We start from the raw sequence: 24807 nt of genomic DNA on the forward strand, positions 1-24807 counted from the left end.
GCCGTTTACAGGCCAGTGTGGAATAGCTGTAATTCTGTCATGCAGTTTCTTTTACAGTTCAGTTCTAAACTACATATTAACACTATATGTTCCCCTTGTTAGAAACAAATCCGTAAGAAAACCCAGAATTCGCAGGAAGAGATTTGCAAATCTCTCCCCATGAAGAGGTTTGTCGTCAGGAGAGGTGACAAGATCTCACACACACTCTTGGAACAATTTTAAAAACAATCTTTTTAACGGAAACTCTGTTAAGATAATTTAAAAACTAAATGTAATTTAGTTCAGTTTTTCTGAGGTTATTTGGTTTTAGTACTTCCATAACTTCCTCTGCTAATTCACTGAGCTGCTTTGACAGATTTCCAGAGGAACTTTTGAGGTGATCTGAATTTTGGAGAAACTGGAAGGGTCAGTACTAGGTAGACAATCGCTCATCACTAGACCCAGACTCATGAATCATGTCTTTTGTTGTCTCTTCTAAATAGCCATGTCGAATAGTTCCATTTTAACGTCCCTTGGTCCCATCATCTTCTGAATAACAATAATAATAATGATTTAGTACGAAATACTTCTTGCATTGTTTCATTCAACGACTGTCTGTATATCCCTGTGGTCCCTTTTATTGTTTGTTCTGGGCGTTTAAATGAACATTTTTATAGAATGAAAGGCACAGAAAAAGAGTCCTTATTGCGTATTTCAACTTGCACACTTGTTGTTACCCCGCCCCCCCTTGAATGTTCAACTCCCCCAAGGGGGTAATGTAACCCAAATCTGCCACGAGTTCTTCAAACAAAAAACAAAACCCTGATAACACAGGTGTTGTAGGCAATCAACTTCGCACAGCCTTTAAATGACGTCAAGAGGCTAAAACATAAAGCAGGGTTCCCAGAAAAATATGTTCGACAACCTATTTCTTTTTGTCAAATTCACCCTTCCAAATCTATTTTATTTCGCGCAGGTTTTAAAGCAAATGCCTTCCTTAGCACCTTCTCGGCAGTATTGTCAATAATCCTTTAATTTTTCCAGCCGTCAAAGACGTCCTCCTCATTCCCGTCACCGCAGTTCTCAGACGCCATCTTACCACAGCTCTGAGCTCCTTTTATCCTTGTGTGTCGATTTGGTCTTTCAAGGACTTTGAGCAATAAGCAGTATTCACTGATTCACTGACGCTCTTCCATAAATGATATTGAATGCACTTGGAAATTAGGACATTTCTCATCGATTTCCTGATATTCCACCGGAGTGTTAACCTCCTCACTGACTGCGTTTTAAAATCTACAGAATTCAGCGTCGCGTCTCCTTTGTTAGAATCGATTTACATGAAGCAGCGGCTGTCGCAGCTGGAAATCTGACTGGTCCTCTGCACGATGTCAAACCTCACAACTACCCGTCCGCCACATGTCTGTTTGTTCTTATTTGTTTTGTCATTGTCATTAAATGCTCTTTCTAAACCTTTGTAATAATGTTCTTGGGAGTCAGGTCATTCTCACAGGTGTCGTTTTGTTATCATCGTGCGCTATGAATCAATTCAGCCCGTCTGATAGGAACGGTGTTCTTGTCACACATTAGAGAAAGGGCAAATAATTTCGAATTAACCGATAAATATATACATACACAAACACACACACGCAGACACACACACATACATATATATATATATTAATATATATATATATGTATATATATAGATATATAAATTTATATTTAAATATATTTCGAATTAACCAATACATACATACACAACACACGCACACACATATAAATATATATATATATACATATATATATATATATATATATATATATTTATATGAATATGTATATATATAATATAAATATATATACAGTATATATATATATATATATAAATATATATATATATATATAAATATATATATATATATATATATATATATATATATATATATATATATATATATATATATATATATATATATATATATATATATATATATATATATATAAATATATATATATATATATATATATATATATATAAAATATATATATATATATATATATATATATATATATATATATATATATATATATATATATATTTTATAATGTGTTATAATATATAAAACCATTCTACAAATGTGATATGTGTCTCTGTGAAAATTTTGATGTTTTGCTTGCAGATTCGTCATTTGTTGTGAGATATGATGATATGATTTTAAAATGTCTTTTTCTTACAGATGAATTGTATATCATGTGATTGTGAAATATGTTTTGATGTGTTTTTTCCATTTGTTTAATATATTGTGCAGTATATTAAATCGAGTACTGAGTGTTAATCCTTAGTGGACGGATTGAGCTTCAGTGTGAAGTAAAACAGGTTTGGAAGGTGGCCAGATTGAGCTTGAGTGTGAAGCAGAATTACGCACCACTGTTATGGTAATAATGATTCGAAACAAAGGTGCCAATACTTCTATATGCTATAAATTCACTAATGGCAACTTTTATACAGACGTGAGAGTTAGGCCAGTATCAGTGATGCTTGTGACTTCAAGTGGGAAGGTACAGCATCTCTCTCTCTCACATGAGTCTTTGTGTAAATTTGCTTGTAAATATACGAAGGGGTTGCTTTTGTTTTTTGTTTTTGTCTTTTACGATAGTATGTCGGTTGTAAATGTAAGTTTACAAAGAAAATTGCAAAGAAATATTAGAAAAAGCATGTAAAAGTAAAAAAAAAAGTTACTGAATCTTCCTTCTTGTAAACTTACGTGAATATTTTACAACAAATATACAAAAAATTTGCTACTGCTTTTATTTCTTATCTATTTTCATATTGTGTGAGCAGTAATAATAATTTTACAAAATCCAAAAAACCTATTTATTAGAAAAAACATATATAAGTTGGTAAAATTTATGATTGTCTTGTAAATGAGGCCCCACACGGTGTTGTAAATAGTCATTTTCAACTTCTCATGGAAGGTAGGGAAAATTTTTTAGAATTTTTTTATTTATACACTGTGAATGTACGTGTCATTCTCTTTCCATTGATGTGATTTTTTTTTTATTTTGCCGACCTCAAAGTTTCCCCGGTCTGGGGTGCTGCACATTGATAAATTATGCCGTCCCTTAAGGGTTAATGCTGTAGAGAGGGAGAGATATTTTTGAACCGTTATCACTTACCCACATCCTGTACTGACACAGTTGTTTGGGGTGAAAGAAGAAAGGAAGAGGCCTCTTGTCTTATCTCTGATGAGTTGACAGCTATCGGCCAATTGCTTGTTACACATTTGTTGTGTGTGCCTATTCTGAAATTATTGTCTTTCCCTATGCTTATTATGTTTCCATAATCTTGAGTAGAAAGGATGGGGAAGCGAGAGAGTGAAGTTGACATACTGACAGCTGACCCAGGATTTGGTCGCAAAATACCTCTCTCTGTTTGCTCAGGTGTTTTGGGTGAGCAGATGTTGTTGGTCATACAGGTAAGAGCTCTGGCATATTTCCTTCTGAGCCTTAGAATTCTCTGTGTGTATTCTTTAGGTATTCTGTAGAAGAAGAATAAGGGTTCTGTGAATTCCCTATGTGTATTCTTTGAGTATTCTGGGAGGGTTTGAAGATAAAAGAGGAGTACTGAATCAGAAACAGTTAGTTAGCCAAAGGGGTTACTGGCAATAGGTCCTCTCTCTCTCTCTCTCTCTCTCTCTCAATTACAATTCATGTGTAAGGGTGTTATACTGGTTGCTCTCCTATATATACAAGTTTTGTTGAATTCACCCACGAAGTGTACACATTTTGTAAGAGTGATCTAAGGTATTTATATTGTGCATGCATTGTGAAAATGTGTTTTACTATTTTCTGTTGAAGGAGGTAAGATTCTTACTTGATATGTTTTGTTCTGTTATTGTGATAAAGAATTACTATTTTGATAAGAGGTGGATAACATCTCTTTTAGTTAATTCTAATGTGTCTTGTATCATTGTGTATATCATTGTGACTTGGCAGTGTTGTCTTTGAGAAAGTCTTAGGAAGACGTGAGTTTAGCTTTTTTTAAAAGTGAAAGTAATCTTTTGAAAGATTGATATAATCTTTAAACATATTTTTGTCTTATTGAAATGGCTGTTGGTATATTTCCATTTTTGCATATTTCATTGTTACATGTCTGTGGTATCATATTGCTCTAATTTTATCATTAGACAGTGTGTTCCCAAGTTTTGTGTTGCTGATTGCTTAACATTTTGTCGGTGCATATTTATTATTGAGATTTCAGTGAATACTTTAACTGACTTCCATTTATTGATGTTTTAGTGAACACTTGTGTTGGGTTTGTTTAAACTTGAGTGAAAGTTAATGGTTTGAATCTTACTTAGCCAAATTACTTTCTTAATAAATTAAAGTTTTGTGAATTAATCTTGATTAAGAAACACTTAAATCTTACATTGTTATCAGATAACAGTAAATCTTTTTGAGATTGTGAACTCTGCATATAACTTTTGAACTTAGAAATAAATTTGTCTGTTTAAAGTTTTAAAAGCACAGTGTTTCATTTTGACCACCAGTGATTAGAGAAATTAATGAATGTGTACAAGGTAAGTGATATAGCTGTTTGTTCACCTGAGACTTATCTAGGTGAAATAGAACCGGAGAAACCGTTGTAGTGTTTGTTGAAGTGATGCCCATTTTCCACTGGTCTATTAATAGCTTATTAGTTGTTACCTCACCCATAACTTGATAAAGTTAGATTGATTTTCTCAAGTGATAAGTAAGTTTTATGGGATCACTGTACCTTTAGAGTATTCAGTCTTAATATTTTTGTTATGAGGTTTCAAGTATCTGGTCGAAGTGAGGTAACTTTTTGGTCTTATTATTTGTGTAATAACCAGGTGCTTGATCACTTCGTGACAATATATATATATATATATATATATATATATTTATATATATATATATATATATATATATATATATATATATATATATATATATATATATATATCTTCTTACAATTTAGGGTTTGTTGGAAGATTGTGAAAGGGTTTTATCATATACTGCCTTCAAGGGCCAACAGAGAGCACCCAAAATGTAATAAACTGAAGGGGGAAATGGAGTGACTTACCTTAATTTTCTGCCATCAAATCAGGGAGTGGAAGGTCGCCATGGGAAATGAGTCGATAGTTACGTTAAGATGAATTTATTGACAAATGAGGTAATCATGAAATTAATCTGGAAACTGATGATCCAGCAGGTAGGCAAAATAAAAATGTGAAACAATATTAGACCGCAAATAGCACGTCTTTGAACAACAGCGGTTACTGTTGATTAAATGAGTTGCAATGAGTTGGCGCTGTGCAAAATGGGGGAACTTAGGGCCTGGGGCTACGCATCAGGACTCTGTCTTGCTTATCAGGAATGGCAGTACTTCTATATGGAATTGGTTCACAAGGCTGGGTTCGACCACATGAGGAGCAGAGTAACAGGATTCCTGGGAAAGAAGCCTAGGTTAGCTTTCCAAATCAAGGAGTTTCTCTTGGGGGCCTAATTAATCACCATGGAGGGATTGATCAATTAAATTTAATTATCCCTTGGTTAACACTATGGTGGGAATAATCTAATGCTGATCACGGAATTGACTTAAATTGGAGCTTAGGACAAGACATGGGGGAGAATCATGGGCTGCTTTGTCGGTGGGGTTTCTTAACAAAGGGGAGGAGGCTTTGTTTAGGAGAAGGGAAAGTTGAAATTCGGGAAATAATAGTGAGAAATTCACGGAGAGAACAGTACTGGCATGGACTAAATCCTAGGATGTACCTGATACCTGTGGATGCTTGAGCTCTGAACAAATACAGGTTTTCGGCCTCCAGAGTTGATTAGTCTTCGCCAGTGGAAAGGAAGACGTAGAGATGCCACTCGCCCTGTCGGTGGCTGGGTACGGAATGCAGTGTTGTTCGAGACTTGGACGCTCCCTTGTTCTGTTTGCTTCAAATCCCAGGGCATCGGCCATCTGCAAGAAGTCACACAGCCAGCAAAAGGTTGTATGGAAAATAGCTCTTATAGTTAAGTCCCTAAGGTTCAAAATAGTAGCCCCCCCCTTGGAAAGGCTTCCTCCTGTTATGCCTAACTATCTTCCTCTCACCCAAATTACGTGATGGGGCGTCGGGAGCACGAAGGAGTGATATTCTTTGATGAATACAGCTCAGATGACGAATAGGAAGTCGATTTTCAGACTTTCCTAGTTTGAATAACCTAAAGGATGGAGGCCCTGCTTGCCGCTAAAATTATGCCTAGAATTTAACTGAGAAGCGATCCTTAATTTTAATTCCCTCTCTAGCAGGCTACAAGGGACGAATGTAAATATGTAAGAATATATATATAGGTTATATATATATATATATATATATATATATATATATATATAAATTTATTTTTAAATATATTTAGAATTAATGATACATACATATATGCACGCACACATATATACATACATACTTATACATCACACACACAAACACACACTGATAGATTTATATATATATATATATATATATATATATATTATATATATATATATATATATATATTGTAGGTGTAATTTTCTGACAATTTTCATAATACCCCTGACGTTATTCAGTCTATCTTAAACGACTGTAATTCTGTATAGAAGATGTAAACTAGCCATTCCACCTTATATCTTTTGAAAATATAAAAACAAATGAACAGAAATATGCAACAAATAGAATCACTTTCTATAAAACAATGACCGGGAAAAAGGGAAGCTTTTTCTATCTGTTTATTAATTTATTAATTTATGTTTTCTTTTCAAATAAGAGATCTCTGTATTTCCCTTTATCTCCTCTTACTTCTTCCTAATGAACACCTGAATATTCTTTGGAAGCTTCAAGTCCAAGTCAATGGCCCCTGTGGTGGGCTTGTTCCATTTGAATAGGTTTCTTTGTCTGAATAATAATAATAATAATAATAATAATAATAATAACAATAATAATAATAATAATAAAAGTATTCAATCAATATGTTTGCTAAAAAAAGCATCCTTTTCTTGAGGACACTAAAACCCATTTCAAGGACACCATTGTTGTGTGGGGGGTGGGAGAAGTCTTGTGTATCATTTTCCCAAATTTTTTTTCCCAAATATTTTTTTCGCAGTGGACAGCCTCACATCATTTCATGAAGAGACGACACGGGACCATTTTGAAATACAGGACGATTTTCTTTTCTGCAGTAATTTGGGGCTGGTGTTACTTGTGGTGTAGTGAGTTTTTAGCGTGAAATATTTTCCAAAGGTTTTATTGAAACCGACAGAAACTGATTCAGTTCCGTATCTCTGTTTCCATTTGATAATTCCTTGATCTAGACTTTTCCAAAAAGTCAGATAAAATTATAAGTTTTTTTTATTTATTTTTGCGGTAGTTGTTTGCTTTTTAAGCGCATAATACTTATTTTTGGGAGAGTCAAAAACTCAAGAAAGCATTTTAATTTCTTTTAAATTTTAAGGGGTCCCGTTTGCATTCATCATCACAAGAGCTTCTCAGTTTTTTTTTTTTTACCTTATTTGATAAGGTATTTCCCTTTACCTTCTCTTTTTCCTAATGAGCAGCGTATTCTTTGGAAGCTTGAATAATAATAATAATAATAATAATAATAATAATAATAATAATAATAATAATAATAATATAATAATAATAATAATAATAATTCAGCTCGACAGTATGTTAGTAGGAAATAGCTTGAAACTTTGACAGAACAGATTTTAAAATACCACGAAATGATTCTTCAAATCGGTTTACAATAACCGTTTCCTCATGAGGAATATAACAAGTCCAGCCTAAACCAGGCCCAAGTGTTGAGCGTTTCAGGGCCAATGTACACTCGCATAATGATGCTACCGGCGCACGTGATTTCACCAGTTGACCAACTGTGCCTGAACTCGTAGTGCGGAAGGGCTACAAGTACCGCAGCAGAGGGCACATCGTCGTCAGTCGTCCGAAGAACCGAAGCTGCCTCTGAGTCCGACCGGATCAATCCAGCCATTCTACTTCGTCGTCGTCGTCGTCGTCGCTCCAACGATGGAGATTTCAAGCGTCTGTGTGTCTTCGCGACTCTGCTGGCTTCTGCCTGCGTCTGTCAGGTAGTTAGTTTTCTTTTTCTTTTTTCTATCTGTCAGTTTTAGTTAACAACGCTTCCTCTTCTTCTTCTTCTTCTTCTTCTTCTTCTTCTTCTTCTTCTTCTTCTTCTTCTTCTTCTTCTTCTTCTTCTTTCATAGAATGTCCAGTTCTGTATCTAGGAAAATCGAATAAGAGTTGATATTGAACTGTAAATTTTAAAGATGTTTACGTTTGTTTTGAAATGGGTAAAAAATAAAGCGTTTGTGAAACAATCTTAAGCTTAGAATTATACTTTGAAGGTCTCTGCACAGAGAGAGAGAGAGAGAGAGAGAGAGAGAGAGAGAGAGAGAGAGAGAGAGAGAGAGACTTAAAGATCTGTTTCCTCAATCCACTATATTTATTCTTGTCTTTTGTACTCTGAAGCGAAGGAAATTTAACATTAACTTTTTTTCCTCTTTGAAATTAAACTGAGTCGACGAAAATATTAGAAAGAAGAAATAAATTGTTGACGAAAAAATGATTGATTCAAAAAAATATTATAAATAGCATCGGTCTTTTTCTGACACGAAATTTTCAACATTTCTTTAACGGAGATTTCGACCTCAATTGTTGTTACAATATCAGAAGAGACAGAAAAAAGTTTCAGAAAATTTCCCTGGGTCCAAGAAACGTTCTATCTCTTCTCGAAGTCAAGTTTTGAAAGTCTCGATAAAATTTATAACTTAATGAACTTTCTTACTAAGTCGCTGCTAAAACGTCAAAGCTTTTTTATCCTCTGTGACTTGCATTTCACTCATACTGCCGTTTCGGCTGACCTGACAGTCTTCAGAGGCAAAGGCATTGTTGAACGCTTCACAAATGCCGATTTTCATATTCTGATTTGTCATGTCAAATCAAACAACCAAAAATATATCAAGTTCACAAAAGCAACTGAATAACTGTTTAAAGTAACTGTGTGACTGGCTAAAGTAATTGAGTAACTGTCTAAAGTCAGTGAATAGTTAGTATTGAACAGGAGACAATATTCAAAACCTGACTCTGACACAATCAAATAACTTTGACGGTACGGGTTCTTTCTCCCCCCCTTCCCCCCACCTCCCTCTCTCTCTCTCTCTCTCTCTCTCTCTCTCTCTCTCTCTCTCTCTCTCTCTCTCTCTCTCTCTCTCTCTCTCTCTCTCTCTCTCACCCGCCTGAGCAGATGTTCTAATTTCTCTTTAAAGACAGAAAGGCAGATCATATAGTTCACAATCCTGTAATTTTGGGTAAGTTTTATAAGTGAGTCTAATAGTACATTCTTTTCAACAAGAGTTATTATTATCAGGAACTACAATGGTGCCCTGAATACTGTTCATAGTATCATGTTTTTTTTATATATTTATGTTATCTATATTTTTTATTGATAAATAACCTTCAGACTGACTTTTTGTTGTGGCTTCTATAAGCTTCTATAGATTTGTCGAATATATTTCTTTTTTGTTTTATAAATAAGAAATACTGAGAATATAATTGTGTCACATATTGTATACATTTACAGGCTTATTATTCTGTCAATTTAGCATGAGACAGTAACTGTTCGAACACCATGTGAGGCGGTTTTTTTTTTGTATTCCAGGGTCAAGGTATGCAAATCTATAGTCTGTAAGGGCATCAGTACAACTCGGAGACAAAACTGTAAGTCGAACCGTGCTAACTTCTCAGCCTTTTCTTGTTTGCCCCTCATCGCCCAAAAGAAACCTACCTTTAAAATGGACACTCATTTATTTATATGTTACTGGACCACAAGTGAATCTATAAATTCTCATAGTGCCTGAAATAAGGCAGTGTGACAACAAGCAAAACAATGCAAGAGCAACATTCATTTCCGAATAAGGGAGGTTTATTTTGAGAGTGCCTTTCGCCCAACAATCAGTGTTCAGTTCTTGATAAGAATTCAGTTCTTTAAACCCTGATAACAACAAGCGCACATATCGATTAAAATGAATAAGGTGATGCCTGATGCGGTAATTACTGTCTCTTTGTGCACTTGCGGAATTTATCGCGCACTTACATTCTACTCTCTGTCTATGACGGGAAAGAACAGAAATGAAACATGTATTAACACCACGAAATTTTTTATACAAATATTCATCTTGTAAACACTGGATGTCATTGTAGCTCCTCCTCCGATGGCGATGCTAGGAATTGATGCTAAAATAGAACACTCTCGAGGTTTCAGAATTTCTGGTGATTTCCCTCATAAGCTATCCAGTATAATATCAGCTGGTCTTGGTGTAATTAGCAGAAGTTAATGCATAAAAAACGAGAATTTTAAATCACATATATTCATATATCCCTTTACCTCTCTTACTTCTTCCTAATGAACACTAGATTCTTTGGAAGCTTGGATTTCAAGTCAGTGGCCCCTTAGGTGAGCTTGTTCCATATGAATAGGTTTCATCTTCGGAATAATAATAATTATAATAATAATAATAATAATAATAATAATAATAATAATAATAATAATAATAATAATAATAATAATAATAATAATAATAACACATTATCATTTATTCATTTTACAGTTTACAAAGATTGCATTTGGTGATAGTATTGTGCATAAGAAGATAAACTTATTTTTTACACGAAGGGTAGACAGCCTTCGGCAACGGTTTGACAGCAAATTTCGACTGAGAGCTAATGTCTTCTTCAGACAGCCCAAGATCTCATATTTGCTGCCTCTGAATGTTCTAGAAAATGCTGCTTTCTAGAGTCAAATAGGCCTCCGTGTGTTTCTGTGCTTTTCCCATCTCGGATATATCTCCAGAAAATCCTCTCCCACATTCCCTAGCAATTGATAAGCATTCTCATTGGTCAACTCGAAATGGTTGCCTTTTTGTACTTTCTCATAAACATTTTTCGCATTCAGCGTGGCACGTGAAGGGAACTTATTATTATTATTATTATTATTATTATTATTATTATTATTATTATTATTATTATTATTATTATTATTAAAATAGCTTTACCAGACCACTGAGTTGATTAACGGGTCTCATAGGGCTGAAATGCAGTATATACCAGGTCTACGCTAAATGACGAATGAAAAGTTAGATTTTAAGAATAAATATGCAGAAAGGCATAGGCTTCCACACTAGAATACATTTACACATTAAATACATTTACTCAAGTTTCCATCTGCGCAATAAAAAAAAAATAGAACCCAGAATAAGTTAACATTCTTAAAAGTCTGATTTATTTATTTATTTCGTTATTAAAGTCCCGTTGAGGTTTTTTTATTTTCAGAAATTACTTCACATCTTATCAATTAATTTACTATTCCTCATGAATATCAAAACTGGGACAATCGAAAATGTCGCAGATTGAGATAAAATGTCGACAATCGACCTATTTCCGAAAGTTGATAACCGCTGTTGGTTCTATTTCGGACATTTACTTAACACTTGTTTAGATGCTATTATATGAGAGGAAGAGAACAGGAAGAACGTTATATGGTAAGGCAGGAATACCACTGAAAATTTCGCTGAGTTTATATCAGTTCTAAACTTCGGTGTCTTTGAAAAACTTCTAGAACACTCATAATTCTTAGAGAAGTGTCTCCTCTGATGAGAAACAATACCAGGTTGTGAAATACACACCTTCACATACGTGTAATTTTAAACTGATTATTTTAATCGTAACTATAACGATAGTGTAAATTAAATACTGTATAAATATATATATATATATATATGAAATATATATACATATATATATACATACATACATATCATATATATATATATATATATATGGTATATGTTAAACTAACAAGATATCTATATATATATATAAGATATATATATATTTATTATATATATACACTATTGATGTGTCAACAGAATTACAGTTTGCGATTAAAATAATGAGTTTAAAATTACAGTATGTGAAGAAAGCTTTACAACCTGGTATTCTTTTCTCATCAGAGGTAACATAAAGTTCCATATATATTAAAATATATATTTATATATATATATATTTATTTATTTATTTATATATATACATATATATTTATCACATACATATATATATATACATATATATATATATATATTTATATATAATATATATATATATATATATATATATATATATATATATATATATATATATATATATATATATATAGAATATATATAACTATATATATTTTTATATATATATAACACACAGTCCCAAAAATAAAAGAAAGGAGTATCAAGCGCTTTCTCGATTTTTTGTTTCAATAGTGTGTTGTACAATGCTCAAATCATTATCTAACAAAGTAAACATAAAACTGCCCACTAGGCCTAGTTTCATCATTGTTCCTTTCAACTGAAAGACCTTTTTTCGATTATATTTTTTGAGTCAGAAATTTATTTTGTTCCACACGTGATTGCGTGTTGATTATTTCTAATATATATATAAATTGTTATATATATATATATATATATATATATATATATATATATATATATATATATTTTTATATATATATAAATTTACCTGTGTTTCAGACAGTATGCATTCTCATTTACTTGTATTTATAGACTTGATTCAAAATGAATGTCCTCACAGCTGACATATTTAATTTCAAAGTCAGGCTGTACATATTATCAATTTATGAATTCATTTTTTTTTTTTGATAAGTGGGATCTTTTCCCTTTGTGTTTCCCGTTACCTTCTTCCTAATGAACACCTTAATATTCTTTGGAAGCTTGAATTTCAATTAAATGGCCCCTGTGGGCTTGATCCAAATGAATAGGTTTCATCTTCTGAATAATAATAATAATAATAATAATAATTATAATAATAATAATAATAATAATAATAATAATAATAATAATAATAATTAGGTCTTTCTTCTCTAGATCGAGAACGGGATATGCTGTATATCAGGTCCACAGTAATATTCAATGGTATTCTTGTTAATTTTATAAAAAGTTACAAAAGGTTGCAAAAGCTTTCGAACCCTGTCCTGGGTTCATCTTCAGTCGAACTAAAAATTATTGACATAATAAGTAAATATGTTAGCTCCGGTTTCAAGTGTGGAACCAGTGGACGACCTCAACGATGTGTTTTTCCAACGGACGAGGCGACAAGCAGGACGGTCAACTATCCAACTAGGTGATTGCTTCTCCTCTTCCTATATTCCGCGTGGCTATTCTTCTTGATCTCCTCACCCGTTGTTGTTGTTCTGCATGAAATTCATTGTTAGCGGTGACATCCTCGGTATCCCGGCTGTTATAAGGTGTCTGCGGGGTGATGTCGGCGATAACGGCAGCATCAGACGAAGGAAAGACGGAGCCTGTCCTAACATTAAAACCTTTAATAAATGTTTTGATTACATGAAAGTTAACTAGCGGGTCCTCGTTAACGAACGACTTGTTTCCCTTAAATGATTCTCCTATATTTATGGCGGCGCCCTCGACTAATCTTCTTATGTTGACGTTGCTACTTTTGTGAATGATGTTGGCTCTATTCCAGTCCGGTCTATGATCGTTATTGAATGCGTGTGTAACTATTGCACTATTTTCAGAATGTAATGAGAAAGCCCGTCTATGTTCCACTAAACGTGTTTCTAACCCTCTACCGCTTTCTCCGAAATATTTACCTTTGCAGTCTTTACATGGTATTTCGTATACTCTGGTACTAGGTACTATGGGGTTATTATGATTGTTGTTGTTTTTATTAGGTTATTTCTTATCGTGTTGGTATATTTGAAAACAATTTTAGTGTTATCCTGGCTATTATTTACATATTTACTTATAATATCTATGTTAGGGTTAAAAGGTAAGGTTAAAAGTCTATCGGTTTTCCTCTAATGTTATTATCCTTAGGGCAATAATAAGTCTTGCTGGGCACGTGAGATAGCCTTTTCAATGAAGTGGGAGGGTACCTAAGGCTTCTGAAAGTTGCCATGATGTGATGTATTTCGTCATTAATATATTCTGGATCACAAATCTTGAAGGCTCGTAATGCAAAGTTCATTATTACATTACTTTTGATATTATTATTATGAAAAGAATAAAAATGTATATAACTTTCAGAGTTGGTTGTCTTCCTATATACTGTGGAATTTAAACTTTTGTCTACTAAGAATCTCTAAAGATTTAATACGTCTAAGAAGTAGGCAACTTGGAGTCAGTTTCTATTTTCCACAGTAAATTTTATTGATGGTAGTATGTCATTTGCTATTTCTACTAATTTAGTTAGATTTCTTTCTGTCCCTCTGATGATTTTGCAAAAATGTCATCAACATATCTGACCCACAAGAAAGGCGTGGTTTCCTATCACATCTGACGGAGAATATCGGGTTTCTGTGGAACTCCATACAAATATTGGCTAAAACTGGGGATCAGAGGGAGAAATATTTACGACCCCTTCTTTTCATATAATCAAATAAATGATTATTGATAAAAATTGAAACACCGTGGAAGATACGCATAGTCTTATTAATGCAAAAAAAATTGGTTAGTGGGTTTTAAGGGAATTCTATATTACCTTGTTCGTATTCTTCCTGGAGCTTAGAGATTAATAATCTAAATATCCTGGAACGTTTGTGAAAAGTGCCGTAATGATCCAAACTAAGAACCATTGATGCCATCAACCCATCCCAGTTCTCTGACTCGTTGTATAAATTAGTAAGAATCTGAGGTGTGCATTAGAAAACTTTCTAGGAACTGGTTTATTGTTTGGGAAGAGTTAACCACTCTCTTGATGATCCTGACATTAAAAGTTAATTCTCTCTGGGGAACCATCATGTAGCATATATTTTTATGGTGTCTTAAGGTACACAAACCTGACTGCCCATTAAGACCCATTATAGTTACATGTGGTTCCCCACACAGTAATCTGGCGATATGGTTATCCCAAACTTTAAACCAGTTCCTAGGAAAGTTCTGTAATGCACACCTACAGCATTCTTACCAGTTTATACAACGAGTCAGAGAACTGGGATGGGTTGATGGCATAATGGTAAGTTTAGACGTTACGGCACTTTTCACAAACGTTCCCTTAGATTATGTAATCTCTAAGCTCCAGGAAGAATACGAACAAGGTAATATAGAATTCCCCTACCCACTGACCAATTTTTTGCATTAATAAGACTATGCATATCTTCCAAGGTGTTTCAATTCAATAATCAAGGATTTGCAAAAAAGAAGGGGTCGCTATGGGCCCTCTATCCCCAGTTTTAGCCAATATTTGTATGGAGTTCGTAGAGAGAGATATTCTCAACAGATGTGATAGGGAAACCACGCCTCTTTGTGGGTCAGATATGTTGATGACATTTTTGCAATTATCAGAGGGACAGAAAGAAATTTAACTAAATTAGTAGAAATAGCAAATGACATACTACCATCAATAAAATTTACCGTGAAATAGAAACTGACCAAGTTGCCTTTCTTAGACATATTAATCTTTAGAGATTCGAGTAGACAAAAGTTTAAATTTACATTTTGTTCCATCGGAAGACAACCAACTCTCAAAGTTACTTTTACATTTTTATTCTTTTCATAATAATTATCAAAAGTTCTTAATAATGAACTTTGCATTACAGAGCCTTCAAGATTTGCAGCTTGATCCAGAATATATTAGATGACGAAATACATCACATTCATTTGGCAACTTTAGAAGCCTTAGGTACCCCCTCCCACTTCATTGAAAAGGCTATCTCACGTGCCCGCAAGACTTATTATTGCCCTAAGGATAATAACATTAGAAGAAAACCGGATAGATTTTTAACCTTACCTTTTAACCCTAACATAGATATTATAAGTAAATATGTAAATAATAGCCAGGATAATACTAAAATTGTTTTCAAATATACCAACACGATAAGAAATAACCTAATAAAAACAACAACAATCATAATAACCCCATAGCATAGTACCAGGAGTATACGAAATACCATGTAAAGACTGCAAAGGTCAATATTTCGGAGAAAGTGGTAGAGGGTTAGAAACACGTTTAGTGGAACATAGACGGGCTTTCTCATTACATTCTCAAAATAGTGCAACAGTTACACACGCATTCAATAACGATCATAGACCGGACTGGAATAGAGCCAACATCATTCACAAAAGTAGCAACGTCAACATAAGAAGATTAGTCGAGGGCACCGCCATAAATATAGGAGAATCATTTAAGGGAAACAAGTCGTTCGTTAACGAGGACCCGCTAGTTAACTTTAATGTAATCAAAACATTTATTAAAGGTTTTAATGTTAGGACAGGCTCCGTCTTTCCTTGTCTGATGCTGCCGTTATCGCCGACATCACCCCGCAGACACCTTATAACAGCTGGGATACCGAGGATGTCACCGCTAACAATGAATTTCATGCAGAACAACAACAGGGGTGAGGAGATCCAGAAGAATAGCCACGCGGAATATAAGAAGAGGAGAAGCAATCACCTAGTTGGATAGTTGACCGTCCTGCTTGTCGCCTCGTCCGTTGGAAAAACACATCGTTGAGGTCGTCCACTGGTTCCACACTTAAAACCGGAGCTAACATATTTACTTATTATGTCAATAATTTTAGTTCGACTGAAGATGAACCCAGGACAGGGTTCGAAAGCTTTTGCAACCTTTTGTAACTTTTTATAAAATTAACAAGAATACCATTGAATATTACTGTGGACCTGATATACAGCAATAATAATAATAATAATAATTAGTGGAAATATGCGTTTGAACCAGTCATCCACTAGGCTAACTGATTACCGGACCAAGAACGCAAATCCCACAGGGAAGTTGTATTATTGATAAACCGTTTTGCTGCCGTCCATGGCGACTACAGTAGTACTGAGGAGGGGGAGCGTCGTGCGAACGGTGGGAAGCTCCCTTTTTATTCATTTTTGTATTTTGATAAATACAGGCTTGCTCATATACATAACTCTAGGCTTTTACTGATCAACACCGAGACATGATAAATGTGAGTCTTCATTAATGCCACATCAATTCCCCTCACTTTGGGATGTTGGAAGTTTGTTATAAAAAAATATTCAACTTTCCCCAAGTCCCAGTATTCAGGAATAAACACTCATTCTTACAGTTGACACATTAATCGATAATGGTTGGATTTAGGTAATGGCCTTAATTCAGGAGGTTATTTTCAGTCACTCGTTCCCAGATTTTAATTCCATAAAATATGACAGAGACTCAAAGGGGTCCCCTTTGACACGGTTGCACTTTTTAAATTGATGTCGGAACTGGGTAGTGTCATCTGAAACTCCTTCTTTGATCCATATTGACAAGGCTTTGGGAAGTGCTCATATTCTAAATACTTTCCTTTGATGTGATGAAACAATTAAAGGAGAACTACTGCTGTTACATAATATCATTCTCACGAAGCCAAGCAGCTGCTGGCTCGTGTAGGAGGTGCTTGCGTGACCCCCGATGCTCGCAAAGAAATTCAATATGACATTTGCGGTTCTCCAATTTGCACCTGCTGTGTTCCTGGTGAATGACTTTCCCTAACAAATGCTTCAGGTCATGAACTGTTTGAGAATTGGTCTTTCTAGTTCAAGAATCACTGAGAACCTCGCTGATCCACAAATATGCTTTCTAAGCCTTCATTCAACAAAAGCTGCTTCAAGACTTTCTCTTAACTGAAGTGTTTATTCTCTCACCATTTTTGGTACAATTGTAGATGAATGTTTGAAGCAGGCTAAAGTGCTGCATGTAATGAACAAACTCTGCCTTGTGCTTATGGAAACTGAAATCTTTTTTCAAAACACACACACACATATTACATACATATTATATATGCATTTTATATATATATATATATATATATATATATATATATATATATATATATATATATATCTGTGTGTCACACATAACCACAGGTGAAAAATAAGAAACAGGGTGTAGGTCTGACCGGTTTCGACTTTATTTCCAAGCCATTGACGTCAATGGCTTGGAAATAAAGTCGAAACCGGTCAGGACCTACACCCTGTTTCTTATTTTTCACCTGTGGTTATGTGTGATAAATGAATCACGTACAGAAGTGATAATAATCATATATGTGTGTGTGTGTGTATATACATTCTGAATCCCTTTTGTTTCCCTTTGTGCATGCCTGCCTGTATCATCTAATATCTCTTCATCTTTTCAGCTACTGGTACTTGCACCACTTTACCTGAATGTCAGTATATGGGTGGGACATGCATCGATCTTTCAGAATCCAGCACCTGCCATGGCACTCTCGACTCAACTAGATGCAGTGGAACCAACTGTACCTGTTGCATGCTAGGTTAGTAAATCTTCAATCGTAATCTTTGATCTAAAAATTTGCTGTGGAATATTTTCCATTGACTACTTTCAATGCAATTTCTAACTCGCATCGGGATCGAACCCAGGACTCAAATGAAAGGCACGGATGCAATTTCAAGTGAAATGCTGTCACTAATGAGGTCGGGAGGTTGAGTAAAACTCGCTGGTATGCAGATGGTAACCTGTTCAAGGAATGGCCCAGGTACTGAAGTACTTAGGCTCCAATTTCATTCAAGGCTTCTCTCTGTGGGTCAGTTGGTAGCGCCCTTGCCTTTCATTTGAGATTCCTGAGTTCGGTCCCAAAGTGAGCTGGAAATTTGATTCTTTTACAAAAGTGAGTGAGTGTGTGTGTTGATTATTCCCACCTTTAATATAGTTACTGGAGGTGAGGATAGCAACCCTGCCTTCTGTGCTGACTTGGCTTAGGAAGTGGTGTCCCCCCTTTTTTGAGTCACCCATTTTAAGCAGAATTAATGTGTCCCCTAGCGAAATGGGTCCCTCTTATTCAACTCACTCTTTTCGATATCCACTTTCCTCCTTCCCTACCCTTGGTAATCTATGCCTCTACCGTCTTTCTGCTCGTCCTAAGGTCCTTGGGAATCTCGCATTTTTAAAGAGTACCAAGTCATCTGACCTGACCTGCAATCCAGCTAATTCTTTTGCCATAGATTTTGACTGTTTATCCTAACTCCTAAAACGTCCCTCCCCTGAAAAGACAGGTCTGTGAATTCTGTTAAGGGTATCAGTCTTGACTTTCTTCCGTCTGCTCCCTCTCCTATTTTCTTTTGTCCTGGGCTAGAACAGATTGCTCATTATGCTAGTCTCACCTTCATGTATAAAATATATATATATATATATATATATATATATATATATATATATATATATATATATATATATATATATATATAATATATATTTATTTTGTTATTTATTTATTTTTAGCAGGTAAGGGTAACGAAGTGAAGGTCGTTCATTTATAGGTCATACATTTATTACATCGACGTGTTTCGTAACGACATTGTTACATTCTCAAGGCTAAAAGAGAGAGAAAAGAGACATACAATTTAAAAATACATTAAATATACAATTTTTCTCTTTAGAGTCTCAACATATTATATACATGTACATTATAAAAAGCAAAAAAAAAAAAAAAAATAAGAATTAAGTAAAAGCACCTACTAGACCAAAAGCTGAAGACTGAGTGACCAGAAAAGGGAAGAAGCAACGAAAAAACCACTCAAGCCAGATACGGCTGTACAGAGGTGTGTGAGTTCAACTTGGGCACTAACTGCTTAATGAATAACGATTCTAGAATGAGCAGTTCATGAAAACAACTTGTTTGGCCCAAAACAGAGAAGTTAGAGTATTCGATATTGGATTTACATATTTTAGCATGATTTCTGATGTTGGAAAATTCAGGATTGGACAGTCTGCAACCAGTGTGATGGCTAACACCTTTATGTGAATCAGCCCTGATTGTCAGTAATAAGATCCCACGTATGTTCCCGAATTACATTTGGGGCAAGTATATTTATACATGACTGAAGATTGCATTATTGGACAGAGTCTATCTTTAAATTAAAAAAGAGACCCTATTGTAAAAGGTTTTTTTTTCGGAACGAGAGTGACCTGTAATATGTTAAAAGGTTTTTCTATTGCAGGCTTAATATTTTTTCTAAATTTATTGTCTTGAATTTATGGTATAATGGCATAAAGTTTCTTCCTTGGTAATGTACTAATAACAGGAGTATCAGATAGTTTCATGTTTAGGAAATTTTTGCAGTATCTATAAAAATATGAGATGGAAACCAGTTGTCAGTAAAATATTTATGTAAAAACGAAACTTCTTTATGGTAAGATTCCCATGTTGAGGTTAAAGTATAAAGTTTTTTTTTATAGATATTACAAAAATTTCCTAAACAGGAAACTATCTGCTTCTCCTGTTATTAGTACCGTGACAAGGAAGAAACTTTATGCCAGTATACCATATATTCAAGATTCCCATGTCGAGGTTAAAGTATAAAGTTTTTTTTATAGATATTGCAAAAAATTCCTAAACAGGAAACTATCTGCTCCTCCTGTTATTAGTGCTGTGACAGGGAAGAAACTTTATGCCAGTATACCATATATTCAAGACGATAAATTTGGAAAAAATATTAAGTCTACAATAGAAAACATTTTACCATGTTACAAGTCATTCTCATTCCGAAAAACCCTTTTACAATAGGGTCTCTTTTTAAATTTAGAGATAGACTCTGCCCAATAATGTGAACTTCAGTCGTGTATAAATATACTTGCCCCAAATGTAATTCGGGGACATACTAAACGATTGCTGAGGGTCAGGGCTGATTCACACAAAGGTGTTAGCCATCTCACTGGTAGCAGACTGTCCAGTCCTGAATTTTCCACCATCAGAAATTATGCTAAAATATGCAAAGCCAATATCGAATACTCTGACTTCTCTGTTTTGGGTCAAACAAGATTTTTCATGAACTGCTCATTTTAGAATCATTATTCATTAAGCAGTTAGTGCCCAAATTGAACTCACACACCTCTGTACAGCTGTATCTGGCTTGAGTGGGTTTCTTTGTTGCTTCTCTCTCCTCTTCTGGTCATTCAGTCTCCAGCGTTTGGTCTAACAGGTGCTTTTACTTAAAATCTTTTTTTTTGGGGGTGGGGGTTTTAATATACATGTACAGAATATGGTGAGACTAAAAAGAAAAAAAAAATGTATATTCCATTTATTTTTAAATTGTACATTTTTTTCTCTCTCTTTTAGCCTTGAGAATGTAACAATGTCATTACAGAAAGCGTCGGTGTAATAAATGTATGACCTATCAATGAACAACCTTCTTTTCGTCATCCTTACCTGATGTGTTCTGTGGTCTGGCTGCACCAACATCTCCTTTTTTCTATATATATATATATATATATATATATATATATATATATATATATATATATATATATATATATATACATATATATACATATATATACATACATACATACATACATACATATATATATATATATATATATATATATATATATATATATATATATATATATATATATATATATATAGTTATTGTTCCAGATCAAGTTATGAACTGATCATCAGTAATTTGTACTGTACGATATACACTCATTATTCAACAACAACACTGACAAACGCTGCTCTTCCATCAACGACCAAAGCTTGCGCTGGAACATACAACTGCATATCTGCCGGAGGTTACTGCTTCCGAAACGACGGTCCCCACGTGTGCGGAGGACAGGTCCTCAACTTGTGCTTCGGTTCTACCTGTAGCTGTTGCGTGAATCCTCCTCAGTGACCCCAGTGCCCTCAGTGCCCCGGTGACGGTGACGGTGACAGCCATGGTCATGGTCACAGTAACGGCTGTGGTCACAGTAATGGCCATGGTAAGAAAGATTCTTATTTTCTTGATGTTTGTTATGAGAAGAACCTCAGTGATTTAAAAGAGATTGTTTAGCCACACCACAAAAGTTTCTGAGCTGTTCATCAGTGGCTGCATAGGCTTCCATTTTTCTTACTTTCTTCATTTTGACATGACTTCAGATTTTCTTCTTCCAAAGTTGCTGTGCAGGATTGAAAGTTGAAATTCACTCAGTGGACGACTGTTCAGTGCCAGATATTGCCAGATATTTCTATCTGTTAAGGGTGTCTACCTGTACTTTTAATGCCGAGTGTCTCTCAAGCATTTCGCAGAATTGGTAGAGTAGAGCATATTCTATCTAAGGTGACCTTCAGGCTCCAGGTCTCCCATTACTAGAAACGTTGTATGTACCATGCGGTTACTACATAAAGTTATAGGAACACGTGATGTTCAAATGCTATATGCCACCAGGGAAATATCAAACCATGGTGCCTGGGCTTCTGAAGGTGTCTGAACAGACGAAGTCGGTCATGATTACACCTTGTCCTTTAGTCTAATCTTATGGTATTTTGCTAATGCAATTATGACTCATGCAAGATGGCCATCATGGCAGACTTATGGTGGTTATGTTAGAATTAGAGCTTAATAAATGGTGTGGACATGATGCAAACGTTTATGGGAATGTCCTGTGAATTCCTTGATCATTTTTGTGGAAACTGTAGCGTTGCATGTCTCCTTCTAATATGATAGATTACAAATCGTACTCAGGATAATGAAGGAACAAACGAATTTTGGTCATTACTATCATTCAGAGCCTTATAAAAATAAAGGGAAAATGGAGTCAAGGGAATATTTGTGCATATTTTATATTGAAGAGAACAAAGGTGACTATCCTAACTCTTCAAACTATGTTATTGCTTTTATTTTTGTCAAAGCAAAAATATAGAAAACCACAAATTCTGCTCCATTCCTTTTGGCCATTTATGTTGATCTTTCTAATGCCTGATTATGAGTTTGAACAGATTCTCTGTCTATTGTTCTGCTACTGTTTATTCAACTATTTACTATTTATTGAGGCTGAAAACGCAGCATCTCTGTTCTAATCGTTGTTAGTGGTGGTTGTCAGGGTTACGGTTCTTCAAATACTGTACTCTTTCACCCCTCTTTGTGAATGGCTTTCCCAATTACTTCTATTCTTACATTTCTGTGGTTATTTAACCCTTCTTACTTCTTTCCTTCTTCTGTCATCCGCAATTGGCCTTGTCTTGCCCTTTCCTAATTTATGAATCTGGATCCTGAGTAGCCTACATACTTAAATGGGTGACATGTATGGTAAACTTGAGGTCCAAAAAGACAACCTTGAAATCAATTTGTCCTAACCCTCTGGTGCTAGATCTCTAGTTTCGATCGAGTCGTGAATGCCTTATCCTTTTGTTCCTCTTCTCAACAGGATTTAATGATGTGATCATTGGTCTTCTCTAGGTTGTATTTTCCTTTGTCACCTCTTCTTTAGGAGATCCTTTTCTTTGTTACATCTACTAAAGTCCCTGCTTTCTTTTGTTGCTTCTTCTGAAGGTCTCAGTTTCCTTTGGTAGCTCTTTTCTAAATCTTCAGTCTCCCAAAGGGACTCTTATTGGCAGCATTCTCTGGAGACTCAAGAGAGGATCTCCCTCTTCTCAGAAATGGAGGTTCTTTACTCAACAAACCACCACTTCACACTTGTGCTCGGTGGAAGTCAGTAATACTTGGATTGCATGGCGGTTTGGTGACTTTCTTTATCTCAGCCGCCACCTCGGTATTTTATTACTGCTTCTGATTTTCCTCACTCTTAGTCTCCTATCTTTCCCTCTCCACTTCCTCACCCATCCCCTTCCTTTTCCATTTTCTGTTAGGCCTTGACGTTAATAACACCAGTTTATTCAGCTGGTCAGAAGACCACTTCTTCTCATGGCCAATCATTTAGGATGCCCTCTTGGATCATCACCATTTGTGCATGACGTATCTCATTGGTTTTGTCGTTATCACTATTCCTTTTAGTCTCTTTTTTTCCATTTTTGACTGATTTTCATCAGACTTGATGGGTAAGTGTCATCGCCTACTCATAATATGAAAATCCTTCTAAGAGTTTAATCATAGCATAGCGATGAATGTTGCGTATTTTTAAATATACTACTTAAATTTTTCTTGTTCCAGAAGTCATGTTTTTGAAGCCTATGATCTTATCTTTTTCAGGAAAAGCCCAAAAACCTACAAAAGCACCTCCAAACACAAAGGGCTAACCTTTGCAAGCAGAGGAATGAAAACTGGCGTTGTCTCCTACTCCTACTAGAGGTGCAAGGCTGGTCTAAGATGCAGAAGATTGCGATTCATTAAGAATCATAATTTGATTGAAAACATTCTTTTCATGATGATCAGAAATTGTAAGCTCTTTTGATTCCTTAAAATGGGTTTTGTGAAATATTAAGCTGCAAATTATTCTGCAAATAAATAGCAAGCATTGTATCTCCTTATGATTTCATTCCCATTCTTCTACTTGAAGTGTGTCAAAAGACTTCTCTTTTCAGTTAAATTTATACTAGTTCTTTCTTTCTTACATAATTTGGTATTGCTATGTATACATGAGAATATAAAGAAGACTGTTGACCACTGAAGTCACAGAAAAATGTGGACAATTTCCTGTGTCTCCAACCCCGATTCAAGGGCTATCCCAAATGAACCAGTCGAGTGACAAAACAGAACTGCTCTAGAAATTCTGTCTATGATATTTTTCCATCATTACAGAACCTTTTATGTATCCAAAGTTCTTGATACAAATTCGATAGGCTGTCCTTTTGCAACAGCACTGATAGAAGTCAAAATAAAATATAAGACTAATAAACGGTACCAATATATCTTATTCAGTGCTAAGTTAAGTATACCTTAGTTTTACCAGACCACTGAGCTGGGTGCTCAAGAACTTCTTCTAGATCACAGTATTATCTTTAGTCAAGAACATCCAAGATCTGAACAAACCTTTC

The 24807-nt window shown here is 34.7% G+C and overlaps 1 long non-coding RNA gene across 1 annotated transcript; it reads left to right on the forward strand.

The window, feature by feature from the left end:
* Positions 1–18232: 18232 nt before the first annotated feature.
* On the forward strand, positions 18233–24266 carry LOC136825938 (uncharacterized). The gene is made up of 3 exons (XR_010849485.1): positions 18233–18366; positions 21591–21815; positions 24023–24266. It is a non-coding gene; the product is annotated as an uncharacterized lncRNA (long non-coding RNA).
* Positions 24267–24807: the final 541 nt, after the last annotated feature.

The sequence above is a fragment of the Macrobrachium rosenbergii genome, chromosome 40, assembly GCF_040412425.1.
Source record: "Macrobrachium rosenbergii isolate ZJJX-2024 chromosome 40, ASM4041242v1, whole genome shotgun sequence".
Taxonomy (NCBI): Eukaryota; Metazoa; Arthropoda; class Malacostraca; order Decapoda; family Palaemonidae; genus Macrobrachium; species Macrobrachium rosenbergii.